Source organism: Epargyreus clarus, unplaced genomic scaffold, assembly GCF_041222505.1.
Source record: "Epargyreus clarus isolate Ecla_fem2 unplaced genomic scaffold, WU_Ecla_fem_2.2 ptg000015l, whole genome shotgun sequence".
Classification (NCBI taxonomy): Eukaryota; Metazoa; Arthropoda; class Insecta; order Lepidoptera; family Hesperiidae; genus Epargyreus; species Epargyreus clarus.
The window spans coordinates 7598383-7608243 of record NW_027332223.1 but is presented as its reverse complement, the minus strand read 5'-3'; positions in this window follow the sequence as shown (position 1 = coordinate 7608243).

Below are 9861 nucleotides of genomic sequence, written 5' to 3'. Positions count from 1 at the left end.
AAGAGAATTTAAATTCTCAATGTCGCAACTTGTGGTAGTTCATTAAAAAATATTTTAATATTTATAGAGAAACTAATTATTATTTTAATTTCTTATAAAAATTATAAACATTTAACAGATTTTGTGTTAATTTATGAAGTTTCGTAGAGAAAACATTTTAAACTTTATTCATATCCGTCTTGTAAGCTACCAAATTAGTCATAAATGTCAGAACCTACAAAAATGTCTTTTGGTAATTAGTAATTGTATTTCTTTTATAAGCAGTAGTACGTGCGTATGTTACTGTATAATTGGTTGTTAATGCTGGTCAAATCAAGGTCAATAGGGTAAGGTTAAAGTATTTAACAAGAGATAAGCTTAGTGATATTATCATATATATCATATCGTCGTTATTTATGGGTATGGGAACTGCCAATCAGTTCCAATTTGAACTTACATCGTTTAGGCAGTTTCAAAACTTTTAATTTGGCAGCGTTTTTGACGACACTTAAAAGTAATGTAATAATCCATATCAATCAGTGTATTAATCTAAATAAAACATATTTTAAATTAATTTACTTGTCTCGTGACTCTCTGTCTGTCAATATCTTAAAGGGTTTACTCGAGTTTACTCGAAGAATCGAGCCTTTTCGATACGGTGGCAGATTGTTACTGTGTTTTTTGAATCAAGCGATTTCGCCACTGTTTTCTTTAAGGCACCAATGAAATTGCCTCGGAGCGACCTGTTTCTGTTGCCGTGGATGTCATGTGGGAATTTTTGTCCTTTATTAACCGTTATTCCTATAAGCAATATGATATGCCTGTTGATACACACTTGTCAATTATTTATATTAATATTACAAAACGATTGCGTAACAATACGTAAGAAGACAACCTAACCTATATTCCTACAACTAAATTCTGCCAAAAGGTTTTTTCCTTGTTCATTTTATCACGCGAGTCTCACTTTCGATTTATTATTCGAACCTGTTTTTAAAATTTATGTCAATGTCACGTAAATTCGGAGATTCGGAGAGAAGATCCGAAATTGTAATCTTATTTACATAATTACTTTAACATGAGAACGAAGGACGATAGATTTATAGTGAGAAAAACATACAAATTTATACTAATTCTTATAAACACGTGGTTACCAAATGTATGCGATAAAAAAAATGAAAATATTTTTTCTTTTAATACTTTTAATAGTAAATTGGAGTTCCATCACATTCTCATATGAGTTTATGGGCTTACACTATAATGCATATTAATGATATTAGGAACAATAATTTCAATGTTTTTAAATTTTTGATAACTTTAATTATATTCAACTGTGTTACGCAAAAATTGGTTAAGATCAATCATCACTAACAAGCGTCCTTCGTAGGCTTCAGCAGGTTTCATGTAAGTTTATATTTGGAGACAAAACATAAGTATTGAAGTTTAAAAGCAAAAAAAGTGTAATTTTCCAGTCTTCCCGCTTTGAAGTTTTGAAAAATCGAGAGTGAATAAGCACACTCAACTCAACTATTAATAGATTCCATAATACACACTACAAGTACCTATTTACGACAGTTTAATAGAAAATTATAATGTTTATACGTGGAATCGATGGTTAAATGGTTATGATTGTATGTGAAATTTTAATTTAATATGATATAATTTTTTTTTTTTTTTTATAATATAGGAGTAGCAGACGAGCATGCAGTCCACCTGATGGTAAGTGGCTACTGCCGCCCATGGACATCTGTAATCAACCCCAGATAGGATTAGATATTCCTACCTAAGGTCGGCCACAGATGCGCTGCTACCCCTGAGGACTAAGCTGGAACGCCTCGGAAAAGTCTGTCTCCCTTACCACACCCTTCAAACCGGAACACAGCAGCGCTTAACACTGCTGTTATTAGGTAGAAATAGGTGTGGCGGTGGTGCCACCGGAGTCGAACCACAACGGGTTCTACCACCTTCAAATTACTATCATATCATAAAATTAAATTAATGTGTGAGAAGGTTCATTTGCGATGTCATAAATGGAGATTCAAGAAAAGTAGTACTCGTATTAAAATAATATACTGAGTATGGTAGACTCATTTTACTTCGTAATGCAGTGCAGCATTTTCCTATTTTGTTTGATATAGAACTACTTTAAAGCATATAAAAGGCATTAAGATTAATATTTGAAATTAAATATATAAAATAAATTATAAGTATATTATTCCGTGATAATTAGGATAGAATGTTAGGTATTAATTTAGTATATCCTTTAAAATTAAAATTACATCTTATGAGCATGGCTAATGAGATTCAACAAACAGGTTACGTGTACGTGGTAATGTACATATTTGCACGCAGGTATAGGAATTTTCTACTCGAACGTATGAAGGTAGACCAGAGAGCCAGAAAGAAAAAATAAGTAAGGTCAATATTGAAAAATAATAAAATGTTGACATGTTTTCTCATTTTTGTTTTAAAAGTATAAATATTTTTGCATTACGTTAATGATATACTCAAGGGCCACTTTCCGTGTAGCGAGTGATGTGGTAAAACGAGATGAGTAGATTGCAACTTGAATTTGGCCATAGGATGGATGGCCTTGTGGCAATATCCGGGTATTTCAAGTTATGTAACGTGGCGAGCGTACGGGTGTCGAGCGGCGAGTACCAGGCGGCTGGGCGGCGGCGGCGGTGAGGCGGCGGCGGGCGGGCGGCGTGCCACCGACCGCCATTTGACCCTCCGACATCTTTTGTAAATACTTGTGTGCTTTATTATAAATTGCATTAGGATGATTTTTCTTAAACTGTGAATACCTGTTTTGAGGAGTATCTTGTTACATCATTGTTGTTGTATAGAAATATTTTTCGAAGAAGTGCATGATTTACTCCATTAGTTATTGATTGATGATCATTATGTAAAAATATAAAATTTCATTTTTTACTGTATCCACTTACTATACACACTTTTATTTACATATTGATGCAGTCTCTATATTAATTCATCGTCTAACAATTTCGAGTTTCTATTTATTGTCTGTCACGGCACGCGTCTGACACGCTCTAAGTTTGTAGATCTAAATGAACCATTATACGGACACTACATACCTACTCGTATAGGCCAGCTTCCAAGTACCATCAAACATTTGACATATTTATGGCTAGATAGTAGGTAGCTAAGGAATTCTCCATATTGACGAGTATTAAGTGTACAATATAATACAGGAGTGTCTTATTACAACTGTAAATGTATGTTAAGGTTGGAAATCAAACTTGGAACTCAAAACCGGAGACCCTAACCTCAATATCTACTATAACAATAATTGTTACATCAGGATCATTCTGTGTCATGTCGATTAATACATCATAATTAATGATTTGTATTTTGTTGCCAATTGCCGATCATATAAAAATATAATTATAAAATATAAATACATGTAGAGTAAAATATAAATAATAGTTAGACAAAACTATTTGTGTTCCTGGAAATGAAATCATATTGTTTTTCAAAAGTGTCATTTAATACTTATTTGGCCAGTATAGTGGCTTAAACATCTCACTTCGAGACACTCGCCCTGCAGTGGAACAGTGATTTAACCCTTAAATTAAGGGTTAATTACAAGTAAACTGCTTTTATTACATGAGAAACAAACACGCGTTGTGTTTCTTCTATAATACTAACAGAGTCGTATTGTTGATGAGATAATGAATTAATGGATTAGATTATGACTTTTATGTATTTCATGAGGTATTAAAGTATCGTATTTTGTATCTTAATGCCACTTTTACTTACCGATAAATTCGCAATGATTAAGGCGTTAAGATTTTGATAGTGAGTTTACGTAATTTAACCGGAACACAATGTTATTTGCAACATGATTTGAGTAATCATAACACCAATTTAATGATACCCTCTGAGTAGGAATAATATAGAAGATTCTACGGTGAGCGATTGTCTTAAAATCGGTGTCGTAGAGTTAGATTACGATCAAATATGTGCAATATAAGCTATAAGACAAAATAATTATGTTGTTTTTACTCATTAATGTCTAGCGAGCTCACAACGATTTTATGTAGAAGTGTATCTAATCAAAACATTTTTTTTACTATGGCAATGTATACACACTGATTATTTGGTGGTCTAGCCGTCTATACTTTCACGCGATGTGATATTCATTGCGTAATGGTTCCGAAGATTTAACATTTAAACTATCGATTGCTAGTTTCTTACCAATATGCAGTTGTTACGTGCATATTCGACCCGGATACTTGACCTACATCTACATCCAGCTTGTAGGTGTAGCTGTTCGTCTCTAGTGGGCTGATAGTATATTTTTTATTTCTCTTTCTACTAATGGATCGTTAAATAGATGTTCTGTTTTAATAATCAATTTTTTCGCCACAATTTACATATTCGCTTGACCTTTTATCGAAACCAGGAATCTAATTATGTATGCCGACGTTTAACATAATTATTGTGGTAATAATATATATAATTGGTACATTTATACTACCTACGAAATAAAACAGCTATTCTTAATTTGTAATCAAAATAATTATCAAAGTGTGGTATCTATGAGCCCATTATTTTATTAGCTCATAAAAGACAATGGAAACGTTTTCACATCGCAACTTCATATTTTTCTTCATTACGAAATGCTAGATTCAATGGACCTTAATATTTATTTCCCAAATGATGTGTAATATACCTACTTGAAAAACAATAATATGTTGTTAGTTAATAAAAGCTGAGATGCGCGTATCTGTACGACATCAAAGCAAAGGTAGATTCGACGACGCGACGGCGAGTAGGCGCGCAAGAGTCAAGGATCCTTCAAGATATTTCCTTTCACTTACGACAATGCATGCACACCTATATCTGCAACGTATACTTGTATAGCGGGTCGGTATGTACAGGCTCTAGGTAAAGCAATTCCAAGTAGCCATACATACTGTATATATCAATAAGGCCAACTAGTATAGTAGTCAAGCATTCATTAGTGAGATATCGCTATACTTGTTCTCACCTACGATCGTACTGGAACTGTTGAATTACAAATTCTGTGACATTGTATGCTGAACTAGAACTGTTTCGATTAAGTTATATATTGAGAAGCCAATTTTGTGATCACAGAATATTTAAATGAGGAGCTATTCATACTATTACGTAAATATTTTATATGTAGATATTATACATCTCTATAAGTAGAGACACATTATAGGTATATATTCCTTAATTTTTCGTATAAATTCTTACAAAATATTTTAAAATAATTGTGTACGGCTCGCAAATATTTGATTTTTCGCGTCCTGTTGAACCAACGAGGAAAACGTTCAGGTATAAACGTCCATATCTGACCTTTTGAATGACTGTGTGTGAGTACCATGCATACTAATACTTAAAATTGCTTACCTACTCATGCAACAATAACTTTATAATTACTATTGTATAAATAGTTGTATTTTAAAATGTATGAATTTTTCTGCCCGAGTTACACTTGTAGGTACAGTTAGCAAAGCATTATTCTAATAGATATGAATACGCTACCGTTTAATGACTTGATCAAAACTACTTTGCCTCAATTAAAAAAATATTAGCATAGCTAAATATGTATAAACATAGTCATTTTGCCCATTTTATTTATAACCCACTTGCGACATGTAAATTTTAATAAGATGCCTTATTATAAAACGGATAATCTGAAATATGTAGGTATTATTGATTGTTTCAATTGTGGCTTCAAATTCATACCCCGATTTCTTACAAAACAGTAGCGAAGGTTGACAAGCTCTATTAAACGTTTCGATGTCTTATTATTTGTTCGATATTTTTGTTTGATGCAATTAAATGAACAATGAACTCAATGTAGTAGCTCTTACTAGATCAAATAAATACGAGTAGAACGTATTTGTTACATTGCTTTGTGGATTTATATTTAAATTCGGCTTCAAGAGTTACCTGTAAGCAGTAAAACTTATACAGAGTTTATGTTAAACATGTAATGCAAATATTGTTACGCAAGAAAATAAATGTCATTTTTTGAAAAGGGTTAAGAACAGCTATAAAGAATGTTGCGGCTGTGCACTCGGTGGAGGAACACTTTCACTGCTTTCACTGTCGCAGGCTCTATTGCGCTTCTCTACATTACTACTCAGAACATACTTCCAACTCTCTATTTATTTTCATGGCGCTAACAATGCTATTGATTTTCATTGTCCTTATTTCTATTTCTATTTACGCCGTGGATTGCAAAATCGAATGGAAAGTTTCTTATGGCTCAGTCGGTATGCAGATGTTCGGATCGAAGGTGATGATGTGCAACCACCCACCCACAGATGCGTCAGACCAGGCCGAGAGGCGTGTTGAAGGCACTCCGAGCCTATTGTCTCCTTTTTTGCGTTACATTGTGATGTGTCAAATTGAATGTTATTGAAGTTTTTTTATTCTATAACGCTATTAGCAAATAGATACCTACATTATGGACCGAAGTTTGCAAGATTGCAAGACATGTTTACCTTATTAGTTTTTGTATCATGATACAACCTTATAGATACTGTATTGGGCATATATTAAAAATTAAACAAAAAATGCTTCAGTTGAATAATGATTTTCATCTTCGATTCGTCCGTCGTGTTCAAACGTTCTTACAACATGTAGTCAATGGCCTTAAAAGGCATGTCCACTTTTTTTTGCTTCCATCCATCTTGTATGTCTTCTTTGAATATAAGTTTGCTTATAGGTATCATACTTATACTTATCGTGTTGTTGCTGTAAATGTAAGTCGCAACTCGAAGGTAATAAGGCAGAGATGATTCATTTTTGCATTACTCATTGCGTAAGTGTAAATACCATATCAATGCTAATTGATTTTAAAAGCTTTGTCGTAAAAGTTATAATATAAGCAATAGATTATATTTAAAATATCAAAGTATTCAAATATGTAGAGATGTAAGATATGCAGATGTATATGTGAAGATGCTTATATAAATAACTTTGTGAATTTAGAAAAAACATGTTTAAGCGCAGTACCTACTCTATAAGAGTATAATACCTGATTGAAATAGTCTTCTGAGATGAAAAACGTAAAAAATGAAAAACATTTTCCATTTTTTTACTTTATTGGCTAATGATGAGTTGAACTTATAGCGTTTTTAAGATGACCTATTATAATACGTCTTTAATTTATTAATTAATACATAACAACTTAACTATGTACATAATTATCATTGCTGATAAGAATGACATTTGAACTTTGGAAACTGGCTTTGCTTTAATGTTATATTATTCTTAATGAAACGTCTTCAATAGCCTAGACTGTATCTATTTGCTCCAGATAAATTGTAGACTTAATCATAATTAAGTTTAACTAAGATTTTATTTTGTAAGTAAGTACTAATATAAAGTACGTTGAAAGAATTACTTATAGGTATGTATAAAATGTACTGCAGGTACTCGAGGGATAGATAAAACATCTGACCGCAAGCGGAGACGCGTGTAAAAGCCAGTATACTATACGTGTATAGATACTTGTAAATTATTTTCATATAAATATGTCTTTACTTTAATTTTAAAGGCGTATAAAACAATATTAGCCAGCGGTGTTTAATTGATAAACAATATATTTCATTGATTGATTATGGCTTTACATTGTTTTGAGTGTTTACTGTATTTTTATTAATTTATTAGTTAAATTCATGCATAAATGCGTTGATTATCAAATAACGCAAAGATGATAAAGGTTTCTACACACTGCTCACGCAATGTTTTAAGTAATGGGTTAAAAATGGTTATTTATTCACCTGTATGTCATCCAATTGACGTAATCTGCAATTTTATATAAATACCTAATATTATATAAGCAAAAGAAGAACATTTATCTCAGTCCGTGTGGACCTACTCAGATAAAGTATGAAAGATGAGAAGACCCGTAGTAAGGTATGTCGTTATTACAAATGTGTGTGTACATGAGTATGTTATATACTGTAGATTATGCCAGCAACTACCGAAAACTTGATAAACAAGTCTGATGTTTACTCTGTTCACAAAGCCAATCTTTAAATACATTTGCCAACATTTCGTCATGAAATATTTTTGGACGTCAGGTTTTTTATGATTAAAATTTCTAGTTCCTTCAATGTTAGTTCTTATAACCCTGAGGTACTGGTCTATCAGCTTTAAGATTACTGCTAGTCATAGAGCTCCACAAAAGGTAGGCTTAATCGTAGTCATCACGGTTGTGCGTGTTGATGACCCCAGTAGATACAGGAAGACCATGCTGCCCATGTTCTGACTTATGTCCTTATTCGGTTCCTTCGACCTCCACAGGAAGAAAGTGAGTGTAGCTGTTGTAGTTATCACACGGCCTGGTTAAATCATAATAGGTACATACATAATAACTTTTCGAAAACCCTAAAGCTTCATATTACAATGATAAATCCGTGGTAGGTATTCGTGTATTATGATTAATATTTGCAGTGGTAGCCTAATGTATGTGTTATAGTCAAAGTCCGATACACAGTCTCTTCGCGGAAGGACTGGTTTATCCTAGGTTTGGCCAAAGCCATCAGGCAATCCCCGAAATATATTTCAATTTCGCCCTTTGCCTGAAGTATTTTTAGTCAAACCCAGGAGCTCCTAACTTTTCAGTCAAACGTCGAAAGTAAATTATTCTGTTTCGGTTTTGGCCTAGTCAATCCTAGAAGCGACTGCAAAACTCGGTCAAACGTTGATCTGAACATGTTTAAACAGGTTCATAATGTCTCTCGCGGTGTTCCGACCGATTGTTTTGTCATTTCATGTTCGTTCATTGAGCGTGCGGGCGTGTAATTGTGTAAAATTGAAGATGAGTGAGGTTAGGTTAGATTAGGTTAGGTTAGGTTTTTTTAAATTATTAAAACAATAAACATCAAAATTTTAAAAATGTTATTTTTTTATACCTAATCTTACAAACTAACCTCCGTATATTCCAAAGCATTTATTTATTTATTTTATACTTTATTGCACATCGTACAAAAGGTGGGCCTAATGCCACACGGCATTCTCTCAAAGCATCTCAAATATAAAAGTGAAAATCACGTAAGCTGATCAATCAGGTGTCAGAACTGGCAGAGTTAAGCGGTTCTTAAGACTTGAAAGCTGCTTAAATGATAAAATGCTTCCAAATATACGAAGATAAGACACTTCATACCTATATCGGAGTTTGACTCGTCAAACCCCGATTTAATAAAATTGTGTTTTGACGTTTGCCTGACCAAATTAGTCTCTCCCAGGTTTGACGAAAATTGTTTAGTCAAAGGCCGAAAATTTACATTTGTTTGGGCTTTGACTAAGTCATTCAGTCTGACCTGAGGATTGACCAGTCCAACCTAGGAGCGCCGGAGCTTCGGAGTTTGCCTATAACATATGTATATCATATATATTTTGCCAATATGAATGTATATTTGTACGTTCTAAAGTTATAAAACTTTGTCGTAGTTTATACCTTTTGTCGTTGATAAGAATGCAACACGGATGTAAGTTTTATTACGTACGAGTATGGCCGGCGTATTTTTTCACGTAGCACTTTAATGTCAAGAACTAACTTCGATATAGAGTAGTTTAAAAGCAACGCTATGTGCATAATAATAGCTACTTGTTGTTTCTTTATCGTACGGTTTATTCGTGCAAGGTAATGTTTTTCTGTTCAGAATATAGTTAATTTAAGAAAACTTCCTATTACATGTTTGTAGTTGCGTACTGTTTAGTGCAAATAAATAAACTACATAAGTAGGTAGGTTTTATAAGTTTTGCAACAATATGACGACATTCTCATATAATGTGGTAACAGTTAGTAGAAATCAATATTTTTCACAGGTCACCTACTTAAGGATAAGGAGGTAAATGAAAAAATGC